Below are 14,293 nucleotides of genomic sequence, written 5' to 3'. Positions count from 1 at the left end.
CAAAAATATTCACCAAAAATATACACCAAAAATATTCACCAAAAATATACACCAAAAATATACACCAAAAATATACACCAAAAATATTCACCAAAAATATTCACCAAAAATATACACCAAAAATATTCACCAAAAATATACACCAAAAATATACACCAAAAATATTCACCAAAAATATACACCAAAAATATTCACCAAAAATATACACCAAAAATATACACCAAAAATATTCACCAAAAATATACACCAAAAATATTCACCAAAAATATACACCAAAAATATACACCAAAAATATACACCAAATAAAACCAATTATAAATCCCCTCCATGTCTTTTTCCCGGGTGAACATATTTTACTGCTACACTAGTCGTGGGAAAAATCATGTTTGGTTTCATGAGTTGTTGCTACCGGTAATGTCTCTCCCTAGAAAACCCACAAAGTAAATATTTTCCAATACCAGAAATGACAACCTATGAGTATAAATACAGCAACACTGTGTACAGTGACCCCCTGACCTACGATGGCCCCGACATACGATCATTTCAACATGGTGTCTCAGAGGCCATCACATGGTGAAGGCAGCATCAACTTTCCTGTCCTCGGGGCTCCGGCGCGTCCTCTTCGGGATCCCCTGCATCGTCGGCGCTCTCCATCGTCGTCATCACGCCGCTGCGCACGCTGTCCCGTCATCCAATAGGAGCGGCGTGCGTAGCAACGTGATGGCGGCGACGGAGAGCGAGGATGTCGGGGAAGCAGAGGCCTTGCCGGAGCGTCGGGGACACCTCGGGGACGCGGCCACAGCGATGGAAGGCGACATCCAGGGCAGCGGTGACGAGCGGTGACGGTCCGGAGCGGCGGGGACACGTGAGTATAACTTCCAATACCAGTGGTCTTTAACCTGCGGACCTCCAGATGTTGCAAAACTACAACTCCCAGCATGCCCGGACAGCCGTTGGCTGTCCGGGCATGCTGGGTGTTGTAGTTTTGCAACATCTGGAGGTCCGCAGGTTGTAGACCACTGTCCTATACTTGACATTGCACGGATCCCTCAACATACGATGGTTTCAACAAACGATGGTCCATTTGGAACGGATTACCATCGTATGTTGAGGGACCACTGTACTTTCTAGACGATGGGTGTAGTACTCATCTTTTCCACTTGGTGGCATGCCTGCTTGCATCTGACCTATGTAGCCAGGCAAGTTTCCAGTGCAAACCCTTTGGAGATGATAAAATAGATATGACTTATATTTTCTGGGGTCCTGGAATACTTCCACAGACGAGAGCGGAGTATAGATGCCTGAAATATCGTCTCCAGAATATCCTCTGTGAACGTAAGTACTATTGTCCTGTGCTGTCTGAAAGCAGATAGAACTAGAAGGACCATGTGGATTTGGGACCTGAGAAACTTCTAGTCTTTATATCTAATACAGAGGTCCCTCAAGTTACAATATTAATCGGTTCCAGGACGACCATTGTATGTTGAAACCATTGTATGTTGAGACCAGAACTCTATGGAAACCTGGAAATTGGTTCTGAAGCCCCAAAATGTCACCCAAAAATAGGAAAAAGTGAGGATTAAAGAGAAATAAGTAGATAACTAATATAGATAAAGCAAATCCTTATATATAAAAGTAAGAAAGATCTGCTGGGAGCTGTAATCACTGTCTATGTAGAGGACAGGAGCTTCTTCAGGGTCCTGTACAGAACACACAGTGTCCTAAAAAAGAAAAATGGAGCCACCCCCATCTGGAGCAGCTATTCCTGATACAGGTAAAGAGTACAGAACATGTAATACCTCCCTGTACTGTAGGGGGCGCTACCAGACACCAGTCAGTGCATACATTTCAGTAATACAGGTAAAGAGTACAGAACATGTAATACCTCCCTGTACTGTAGGGGGCGCTACCAGACACCAGTCAGTGCAGACACTTCAGTAATACAGGTAAAGAGTACAGAACATGTAATACCTCCCTGTACTGTAGGGGGCGCTACCAGACACCAGTCAGTGCATGCACTTCAGTAATACAGAGGTTTTATTAGTAAAATGCCTATTCTGATTGATCGGTTCTTCCGGCCATTGACACGTTTCACAGATCTGGACTGTCCGTACATTGTATGTTGAGTCTGTTTTCTAGTTACAATGGTCCAATAAAGACCATTGTATGTTGATACTATTGTATGTTGAGGCCATTGTAAGTTGAGGGATCACTGTACTGCGGTCTGCAAACTGTGGCCTTCCAGATGTTGCAAAACTACAACTTCCAGCATGCTTGGACAACCAGCGGACAGCATGCTGGAAGTTGTAGTTTTGCAACATCTGGAGGGCCACAGTTCGGAGACCACTACTCTAGTGTGACTTCTGGAGGATGCACGTATGTCCGAAAACTCAAAGGTGTCCTATGCTTGGGAATGCTGGAGGCAACAAGTTGGATCTGTTTCATCTAGCATCCTATCTGGTCCCCCATTGGTGGAAAGGCAGCATGGCGTCAAACCTTTAGACCTACTGACATAGTTGCTTAGTTGCCTCTGATAAAAAAAAATGCTGCGTGCAATAGTTTTTCTTTTTTATCTGGGAAAAACCAAGGTCTAGGGCAACTATGCTGGAGATGTGGTGATATGTGAACCTGGGCTTAGAAGAGGGATATAAGGAATCGGTCATTTGTAGATCATGTATGAAAAAGTTTCTTTAGGGTACGTTCACATGTAGGTCTGATGCAAAGGATTTTCTGCTGCAGATTTCAATGTAAACTTAATGACTGAGCGCAGCTTCTAATCGGCAGTTACAAATCCTGCGCATCGAATCTGCGCAGGATCCTGTATGTGTGAACGCACCCTTACCAGGTAAGAAACATAGAATGTGTCGGCAGATAAGAACCATTTGGCCCATCTAGTCTGCCCAATAATCTGAATCCTATCAATAGTCCCTGGACCTGTCTTATATGAAGGATAGCCTTATACCTATCCCTATCTTATATGAAAGATAGCTTTATACCTATCCCTATCTTATATGAAGGATAGCCTTATGCCTATCTCTATCTTATATGAAGGATAGCCTTATGCCTATCACTATTTTATATGAAGGATAGCCTTATACCTATCTCTATCTTATATGAAGGATAGCCTTATGCCTATCTCTATCTTATATGAAGGATAGCCTTATACATATCTCTATTTTATATGAAGGATTGCCTTATGCCTATCACTATCTTATATAAAGGATAGCCTTATACCTATCACTATCTTATATGAAGGATAGCCTTATACCTATCTCTGTCTTATATGAAGGATAGCCTTATACCAATCCCTATCTTATATGAAGGATAGCCTTATACCAATCCCTATCTTATATGAAGGATAGCCTTATACATATCTCTATCTTATATGAAGGATAGCCTTATACCTATCTCTATCTTATATGAAGGATAGCCTTATACCAATCCCTATCTTATATGAAGGATAGCCTTATACCAATCCCTATCTTATATGAAGGATAGCCTTATACATATCTCTATCTTATATGAAGGATAGCCTTATACCTATCTCTATCTTATACGAAGGATAGCCTTATACCTATCTCTATCTTATATGAAGGATAGCCTTATACCTATCACTATCTTATATGAAGGATAGCCTTATGCCTATCTCTATCTTATATGAAGGATAGCCTTATACCTATCTCTATCTTATATGAAGGATAACCTTATGCTTATTCCTATCTTATATGAACGATAGCCTTATACCTATCCCTATCTTATATGAAGGATAGCCTTATACCTATCTCTATCTTATATGAAAGATAGCCTTATACCTATCACTATCTTATATGAAGGATAACCTTATACCTATCTCTATCTTATATGAAGGATAGCCTTATACCTATCACTATCTTATATGAAGGATAACCTTATACCTATCTCTATCTTATATGAAGGATAGCCTTATACCTATCTCTATCTTATATGAAGGATAGCCTTATGCCTATCTCTATCTCATATGAAAGATAGCCTTATGCCTATCCCTATCTTATATGAAGGATAGCCTTATGCCTATCTCTATCTTATATGAAAGATAGCCTTATGCTTATTCCTATCTTATATGAAGGATAGCCTTACGCCTATCACTATCTTATATGAAGGATTGCCTTATACCTATCACTATCTTATATAAAGGATAGCCTTATACCTATCACTATCTTATATGAAGGATAGCCTTATACCTATCTCTGTCTTATATGAAGGATAGCCTTATACCAATCCCTATCTTATATGAAGGATAGCCTTATACCAATCCCTATCTTATATGAAGGATAGCCTTATACATATCTCTATCTTATATAAAGGATAGCCTTATACCTATCTCTATCTTATATGAAGGATAGCCTTATACCAATCCCTATCTTATATGAAGGATAGCCTTATACCAATCCCTATCTTATATGAAGGATAGCCTTATACATATCTCTATCTTATATGAAGGATAGCCTTATACCTATCTCTATCTTATACGAAGGATAGCCTTATACCTATCTCTATCTTATATGAAGGATAGCCTTATACCTATCACTATCTTATATGAAGGATAGCCTTATGCCTATCTCTATCTTATATGAAGGATAGCCTTATACCTATCCCTATCTTATATGAAGGATAACCTTATGCTTATTCCTATCTTATATGAACGATAGCCTTATACCTATCCCTATCTTATATGAAGGATAGCCTTATACCTATCTCTATCTTATATGAAGGATAGCCTTATACCTATCACTATCTTATATGAAGGATAACCTTATACCTATCTCTATCTTATATGAAGGATAGCCTTATACCTATCACTATCTTATATGAAGGATAACCTTATACCTATCTCTATCTTATATGAAGGATAGCCTTATACCTATCTCTATCTTATATGAAGGATAGCCTTATGCCTATCTCTATCTTATATGAAAGATAGCCTTATGCCTATCCCTATCTTATATGAAGGATAGCCTTATGCCTATCTCTATCTTATATGAAAGATAGCCTTATGCTTATTCCTATCTTATATGAAGGATAGCCTTACGCCTATCCCTATCTTATATGAAGGATAACCTTATGCTTATCCCATGCATGTTTAAACTCCTTCACTGTATTTGCAGCGACCACTTCTGCAGGAAGGCTATTCCATGCATCCACTACTCTCTCAGTAAAGGAATACTTTCTGATATTACTGCAGAAACCCTGCATATAAAACTATGTCCTCTTGTGGTAGTTTTTCTTCTTTTATATATGTTCTCCTCCTTTACCGTGTTGATTCCCTTTATGTATATAAAAGTCTCTATCATATCCCATCTGTCTCTTCTTTCTTCTATACATATAAAGGTCCTTTAACCTTTCCTGGTAAGTGTTATCCTGCAATCCATGTACTAGTTTAGTATCTTCTTTGAACTCTCTCTAGAGTATCTATATCCTTTTGGAGATACGGCCTCCAGTACTGCGCACAATACTCCAAGGGAGGCCTCACCAGTGTTCTGTACAGCGGCATGAGCACTTCTCTCTCTACTGCTTATACCTCCCCCTATACACCCATGAGCACTTCCCTCTTTCTACTGCTTATACCTCTCCCTATACATCCAAGCATTCTGCTAGCGTTTCCTGCTGCTCTATTACATTGTCTTCCTACCTTTAAGTCTTCTGAAATAATTTCTCCTAAATCCATTTCCTCAGATACTGAGGTCAGGGCTGTGTCAAATAATCTATATTCTGCCCGAGGGTTTTTACACCCCAGGCGCATTATCTTGCACTTATCCACATTACATTTCAGTGTCCAGAGTTCTGACCATTCTTCTAGTTTGCCTAAATCCTTTACACCTCCGAATATTGAAAGGTAAAACATCTCCTCCAATCTTATGAATTCTAGGACAGGATCTAGCTGTCTGCTGACTTATGTTATCAGTGATAATAGGTCTTATTCCTCAAACAATGTTCTTTACTACTCATATTCCCTTAAAAAATTAACTCTATCAGTGAGGGACAAACCAGGGTGTATTGGTGACATCAGTATCGAACATCTTCTCCAACTTGGGTTTCAATAGCGGCCTAGAACATGACTGCATGAGAAGTACGATGACTTGAGGTTTCATTTAAATTCACAGAATTACTCTATAAATAGTCACCGTCGTTTATAACTACTTTCCTCCATGTCATAAACTATGTAATTTCTAACATATCTGTAAATCACTTATCATTTAATTTACCAAAATAACTCCTTACCCCAGAAAAATGGTCTAAAGTCTTGGCCACTAGGCGTCGCACCTTCAAACTGCTGTGCACTGCCTGTTGTTAGGGGAATTCCGCCTCCAGTAGTAGAAAGGCCAGGTCAGAACACAGGAAGTGTGTGTGTGGGAAGGCTCAGATACTGTTATGTGTAGCAGAAAGCTTGGACTTTGTACATGAATAGTAAACCTGTCTGCCTCCTCCAGAGGGCCTGCACTGTGACTGTAAGGTAAAGCAAGGCTTTCTATCTCTGACTAACCATAAGGTTCTGGGCAGCTGACCCTTGTTTACCTTGCCATCATCATTGTCGTCATCATCATCAGTTCCTTGCTTAGACTAGGGATGCTTTGTTGATGTATCCCCCTTCATGTTGTGATCCACATAGCACATTGCCATGCTAGTACTTTAATAACCACGTTCTGCCATCACATGCCATCTATAGTACTGTACTGTGTAAAACATTTCCCAACACAGTGCCATTCTGTTCATCATCATCATCATCATCATCATCATTATTATTATCATCATCAGTCCCCTGCTTAGACCAGTTTCTGTGATGTAACCCCTTCCTTGCTGTGATCCTTTCAGCTCACATAGCACATTGCTATGCCAGTGCTTTAATTACCACATTCTCCCCTCTCATGCCATCTATATTTCTGTACTGTACAAATCATCTTCCTACACAGTACCAGTCTGTTTAGTTTTCTTCGGTCCCGGCAGTGCGGCAGGTCCCCACCCGCCGGGGATCACACACAGCACCCCGCGATCGCGCTGCGGGGCGCTGCAGGGAAGACAGAGGGAGCTCCCTCCCTTTGTCAAAACACTTACAGCCCGCGGTCACTTCCGACCGTGGCTGTAAGGGTTAAACTGCTGGGATCACAGTTTACTTTGGTACCGGCAGTGCGGCAGGGTCTCGGCTGTGTGTTACAGCTGAGTCCCTGCCGCGATCTCGTGGGTGCACTGGGCAGCACCCACGTGAACCATGGACGTGTATACTCGTTCTGGTGGGGGAATGTGCATCCTGCCTGGACGTGTATACACGTCCATGGTCCTTAAGGTGTTAAAGAAGGTTGAACAGAGCCGCAATACCACTCCCAACCTGTGAACAGGCGAGGCGCTTTTATTAGAAAGCAGACATGTTTTTCTAATTCTGTACTCGACTTTTAACCCCTTAAGGACGCAGGGTTTTTCCGTTTTCATTTTTTCCTCATCACCTTCTAAAAATCATAACGCTTTCAATTTTGCACCTAAAACTCCATATTATGGCTTATTTTTGTGCCACCAATTCTACTTTGCAGTGACATTAGTCATTTTACCAAAAAATCTTCAGCAAAACGGAAAAAAAAATTATTGTGCGACAAAATTGAAGAAAAAATTTAATTTTGTAACTTTTGGGGGCTTCTGTTTCTACGCAGTGCATATTTCGGTAAAAATGACACCTTATCATTATTCTGTAGGTCCATACGGTTACAATGATACCCTACTTATATAGGTTGGATATTGTCGTACATCTGGAAAAAATCATAACTTCATGCAGGAAAATTTATATGTTAAAAATTCTCATCTTCTAACCCCTATAACTTTTTCATTTTTCTGCGTACGGGCCGGTATGAGGGCTCATTTTTTGCGCCGTGTTCTGAAGTTTTTATCGGTACCATATTTGTATTGATCAGACTTTTTGATCGCTTTTTATTCATTTTTTCATGATACAAAAAGTGACCAAAAATACACTATTTTGGACTTTGGCATTTTTTTTGCGCGTACGCCATTGACGGAGCGGTTTAATTAATTATATATTTTTATAGTTTGGACATTTCCGCACGCAGCGATACCACATATGTTTATTTTTATTTACACTGTTTTTTTTTTATGGGAAAAGGTGGGGGGGGTGATTCAAACTTTTATTAGGGACCATAGGGACCTATAACACTGCACACACTGATCTCTTATGCTCCCATAGGGACCTATAACACTGCACACACTGATCTCTTATGCTCCCATAGGGACCTATAACACTGCACACACTGATCTCTTATGCTCCCATAGGGACCTATAACACTGCACACACTGATCTCTTATGCTCCCATAGAGACCTATAACACTGCACACACTGATCTCTTATGCTCCCATAGGGACCTATAACACCGCACACCCTGATCTCTTATGCTCCCATAGGGACCTATAACACTGCACACACTGATCTCTTATGCTCCCATAGAGACCTATAACACTGCACACACTGATCTCTTATGCTCCCATAGGGACCTATAACACTGCACACACTGATCTCTTATGCTCCCGTAGGGACCTATAACACTGCACACACTGATCTCTTATGTTCCCATAGGGACCTATAACACTGCACACACTGATCTCTTATGCTCCCATAGAGACCTATAACACTGCACACACTGATCTCTTATGCTCCCATAGGGACCTATAACACTGTACACACTGATCTCTTATGCTCCCGTAGGGACCTATAACACTGCACACACTGATCTCTTATGCTCCCATAGGGACCTATAACACTGCACACACTGATCTCTTATGCTCCCATAGAGACCTATAACACTGCACACACTGATCTCTTATGCTCCCATAGAGACCTATAACACTGCACACACTGATCTCTTATGCTCCCATAGAGACCTATAACACTGCACACACTGATCTCTTATGCTCCCATAGAGACCTATAACACTGCACACACTGATCTCTTATGCTCCCATAGGGACCTATAACACTGCACACACTGATCTCTTATGCTCCCATAGGGACCTATAACACTGCACACACTGATCTCTTATGCTCCCATAGGGACCTATAACACTGCACACACTGATCTCTTATGTTCCCATAGGGACCTATAACACTGCACACACTGATCTCTTATGCTCCCATAGGGACCTATAACACTGCACACACTGATCTCTTATGCTCCCATAGGGACCTATAACACTGCACACACTGATCTCTTATGTTCCCATAGGGACCTATAACACTGCACACACTGATCTCTTATGCTCCCATAGAGACCTATAACACTGCACACACTGATCTCTTATGCTCCCATAGGGACCTATAACACTGTACACACTGATCTCTTATGCTCCCGTAGGGACCTATAACACTGCACACACTGATCTCTTATGCTCCCATAGGGACCTATAACACTGCACACACTGATCTCTTATGCTCCCATAGAGACCTATAACACTGCACACACTGATCTCTTATGCTCCCATAGAGACCTATAACACTGCACACACTGATCTCTTATGCTCCCATAGGGACCTATAACACTGCACACACTGATCTCTTATGCTCCCATAGGGACCTATAACACTGCACACACTGATCTCTTATGCTCCCATAGGGACCTATAACACTGCACACACTGATCTTTTACACTGATCCCTGTAAAGCCATAGCTTTGCACGGATCAGCGAGATAGGGGCTCGATTGTTCAAGCCTGTAGCTCAGGCTTGGAGCAATCAAACGCCGATCAGACGTGACGGAGCAAGGTAAGGGGACCTCCGCTCGTGTGCTAGCTGATCGGGACATCACGATTTTATCGCGATGTCCTGATCAGCCCGACTGAGCTGCCACGAAGCGTTTACTTTCACTTTTAGACACGGTGATCAACTTTGATTGGTCTGATCAGTGCCGCACGCTATTAGCCCAGGTTCCTGGCTATCGTTAGCAGCCGGGACTGACCCGGTGTGATGCGGGGTCACAGTGTGACCCCGTTTTAAACACCGGGCATAGGGCATACAGTTATGCCATTCGTCCTGAAGGAGTTAAAGGGGTACTCCGGTGGAAAACTTTTTTTTTTTTTTTTTAAATGAACTGGTGCCAGAAAGTTAAACAGATTTGTAAATGACTTCTATTAAAAAATCTTAATCCTTCCAGTACTTTTTAGCAGCTGTATGCTGCAGAGGAAATTCTTTACTTTTTGAATTTCTTTTTTGTCTTGTCCACAGTGCTCTCTGCTGACACCTGATGCCCGTATCAGGAACTGTCCAGAGCAGGAGAAAATCCCCATAGCAAACCTATGCTGCTCTGGACAGTTCCTAAAATGGACAGCAGAGGTCAGCAGAGAGCAGTGTGGACAAGACAAAAAAGAAATTCAAAAAGTAAAGAATTTCCTCTGTAGAATACAGCTGCTAAAAAGTACTGGAAAGATTAAGATTTTTTAATAGAAGTAATTTACAAATCTGTTTAACTTTCTCGCACCAGTTCATAAAAAAAAACAAAAAAACAAAAACGGAGTACCCCTTTAATGTTGAATCATTTTATTCACATATTCTTATATTAAAAGAACTTGAGAGTGATGCAGATGAATTCCCTCCCCTTGTCAGGCAGAGGTTGTGCGGCTGCTGTATGAGCAGCTACAAGGCAGATTATTCTACTTCTGCAGGAGTAGCAATGAATTTAGGATTAAAACCTCATCCCTACTCCCTGGGACATATTTAATGGGAAGTCTAATCCGGCCGAGTGGTCGTCACCAGGGCAGTAAACTAGGTCAGATCTGCGGAATAACATATCGGACACAGATCCCATTATCATAATCATCCAGTTGTATCTGACAAGTACATTTATTTATTTTTATCTTATGTTAGAAAAATGAGTAACAGATGAGATAACATAATATACATAAGAGGGGTCAAGAGTGTACAGCAGTGTGCCGGGCATGCTGGGAGTTGTAGTTTTGAAACAGCTGGAGGATGCAGGTTGGACACTCTTGATAGAGTGCCAACAGCTGTCTGGACATACTGGGAGTTGTAGTTTTGCATGAGCTGGAGGACGCCGGTCGGAAACTCTTGATATAGAGCCAACGGCTGTCCGGGCATACTGGGAGTTGTAGTTTTGCAACAGCTGAAGGACACAGCTTGGACACTGTGGATATAGAGCCAACGGCTGTCTGGACATGCTGGGAGTTGTAGTTTTGCAACAGCTGGAGGACGCAGGTTGGACACTCTTGATATAGTGTCAACAGCTGTCTGGGCATGCTGGGAGTTGTAGTTTTGCATGAGCTGGAGGACGCCGGTCGGAAACTCTTGATATAGTGCCAACAGCTTTCCGGGCATGCTGGGAGTTGTAGTTCTGCAACAGCTGGAGGGTGCAGATTGAACACTCTCTTTTTATCCTATGTTAGATGTTAAAACGTAGATAAACCAAGAAAAATAAGAAACAGATAAGATAAATAAGGTATGTAAGGGGGGTCAACAGTGTATAGCAGTGTTTCCCAACCAGGGTGCGTTCAGCTGTTGCAAAACTACAACTCCCACTGTGGTAGCCCTTGGGGGTGTGTATGGTAGTGGGGGTATGGTATCGGTATAGGAGGGGTTAATGTTAACCCTATAGTTCGTGACGCCAGGCCGAGGGCTGTTATGCTGAGTCAATGCTCCGGCCTATCGCTGCCCTTCCCAGTAATGATAGGTGCATGAAATGACTGAAGGTCCACAAAGAGATTGAACTTGAACAACTTTACTTAAGTGCTTGCAGTATCCAAGACACAGTAACAGTCTCATACAAACAGTCCTTATCTTGCTTAGTGACTGGCAGTTGTTGCGGACCTTGAGCTAGTCATACAGTCTCTGAATTTAGGGTAGATATTTGCAGATTCGTCCGGATTTAGGGGTATTATTAGGTCCGGTGATGCTGCAGAGTGTCTGGGGATTGATACACTCTAGACTTTGAATTGTTCAGCCGTTGCCGCAAGGCTCAGACCTAACTCACTGCGTTAGTTGCTGCGCAGATCCTTCTCTCATGACAGCCCATGAGGTAAGAGCGAGAAACATGGCCGCCGCTCCCTTATATGGGCAGGGGGCGGGGTGAATCCGATTGGTCTGAATATCTATCATTCACCATTACAGAGAGTAATGGGAATGCTTACGTCACAGGGCCTCCAATGGTCCTTAAGCTTAATACCATAGAGTTCACTTAGTCACATGACCCACAGGTCCTGCAATGCTATGGCACAGGTAATTAACCATTTATTTACAGATATATCATTATATTTACATTAACCTTATATAGACCACTGGTCTATTAGTAGAAATAGAGGCGACAAGGCGTTAATTAAGTGACAGGGAACCCTACGTCCTAGGGACTCTGGCTATGGGGACTCACACATACATAGGGACCGTATAAGATGCGGTACTGGGACACCACACCACCATGCCCGGACAGCCAACAGCTGTCTGGGCATGGTGGGATTTGTAGTTTTGCAACAGCTGGAGGGCGCAGATTTGACATTCTTAATATAGAGCAAACAGCTGTCTGGACATGCTGGGAGTTGTAGTTTTGCAACAGCTGGAGGACGCAGGTTGGACACTCTTGATATAGAGCCAACAGCTGTCCGGGCATACTGGGAGTTGTAGTTTTGCAACAGCTGGAGGGTGCAGATTAGACTCTCTCTTTTTAATCTTCTGTTAGATGTTAAAACGTAGATAAACCTCGAAAAAGGAGAAACAGATAAGATAAATAAGGTATGTAAGAGAAGTGAAATGTATATAGTGGAATATCCCAACCACTGTGCCTTCAGCTGTTGCAAAACTACGACTCCCAACCATACCAGGTTGGACACTGTTGATATAGAGCCAACGGCTGGCCAGGCATGCTGGGAGTTGTAGTTTTGCAACAGGTGGAGGCACATTGGTTAGGAAACAATGGTGTATAGGGTGATGGCTTTTATAGGCTGATGCGGACTGAAAAAAAATTGCTTCTTAATCTTAAAAAAAACAAAAAAGCAAAGTGCCACCCCTGTCCTTAAGTTGTGTGGGGTATTACAACTTACCTCCGTGAAACTGAGCTGCAATGCCACAAAGCATAATCCAGGATAACGCTTTTAAGACCGCCGTACTGCACTTACTATATAAGTGCACGGCATAGGAATAAATGCCTCTTTAGTAGCTAGGCAAGATCGCGCTCATGCACAGTGAGAAGCGCTGATCGTGGATGTTGCTCCGGTGTTCAAATGACCACATGACCTATCACATGATAGGTCCTGGAAGATCGCGAGACTACGCGCATGGCATTAGACATCAGGTGACGATCACGTGACATAAGAGATAGAGATGTGGCATTAGTTTATTGGTTGGTAAGTGAAGTGGGCGTTTAACACTATGTGGTAGCAACTTCTAATTGGTTTTAGTGTTGCTCGCGAATATTCGCAATTCGAATTTTATTTGCGAATATCGCATATTCGCGAATATTCACGAATATAGCGCTATATATTCGTAATTACGAATATTCGTATTTTTTTTATTTTTTTTTTTCACAGTACACATCACAGTGATCATCCCTCTCTGTTTCCAGCTTATGTGGTGTAAGAAGGCTGTAATACTACTGTGTGAGACTGGTGTGCGAATTTTCGCATATGCGAAACTTTGCATATGCTAATTTTCGCATATGCGCATTTCCGCCTATGTTAATTTTTTGCATGTAAATTTTCGCATGTGTTAATTTTCGTACACGCGAATATTCGTATATGCGAAAATAAAACGAGAATATTACGTATATGCGAATATTTGCGAATATAGCGATATATATTCGTAATTACGGATATTCGTTTTTTTTTTTTTTTTTTTTTTCACAGTACACATCACAGTGATCATCCCTCTCTGTTTCCAGCTTATGTGGTGTAAGAAGGCTCTAATACTACTGTGTGAGACTGGTGTGCGAATTTTCGCATATGCGAAACTTTGCATATGCGAATTTACGCATATGCGAATTTTCGCTTATGTTAATTTTTGTATAGGCAAATTTTCGCATATGTTAATTTTCGCACACGTGAATATTCGTATATGCGAAAATAAAACGAGAATATTACGAATATTCGAATATTCGCGAATATTCGTCCATATATTCGCGAATATTCGCGAATTCGAATATGACCTATGCCGCTCAACACTAATTGGTTTAGATCTAGTAGTCCTAAACCGGAAATATGGGAAAAACTGAACCGAAAGTGACATGACGATAAAAGACTATAAATAGCCAAACCAGCACCATGATCGCCAGT

At 41.7% G+C, this 14,293-nt stretch overlaps 1 protein-coding gene across 1 annotated transcript in view; it reads left to right on the top strand.

Moving 5' to 3' along the window:
• The first annotated feature begins 1,251 nt into the window (after window positions 1–1,251).
• The window catches only part of LOC130290395 (C5a anaphylatoxin chemotactic receptor 1-like), a 66,257-nt gene continuing 53,215 nt past the window's right edge, over window positions 1,252–14,293 (top strand). The window contains exon 1 of the mRNA XM_056537982.1: window positions 1,252–1,335. The gene's annotated coding sequence lies outside the window, so the exon portion shown is untranslated. The remainder of the gene's footprint in view (window positions 1,336–14,293) is intronic.

The sequence above is a fragment of the Hyla sarda genome, chromosome 9, assembly GCF_029499605.1.
Source record: "Hyla sarda isolate aHylSar1 chromosome 9, aHylSar1.hap1, whole genome shotgun sequence".
NCBI classification, from domain to species: Eukaryota; Metazoa; Chordata; class Amphibia; order Anura; family Hylidae; genus Hyla; species Hyla sarda.
The sequence above is the reverse complement of the archived record's forward strand: the minus strand, read 5'-3'. Positions and strand labels throughout refer to the sequence as shown.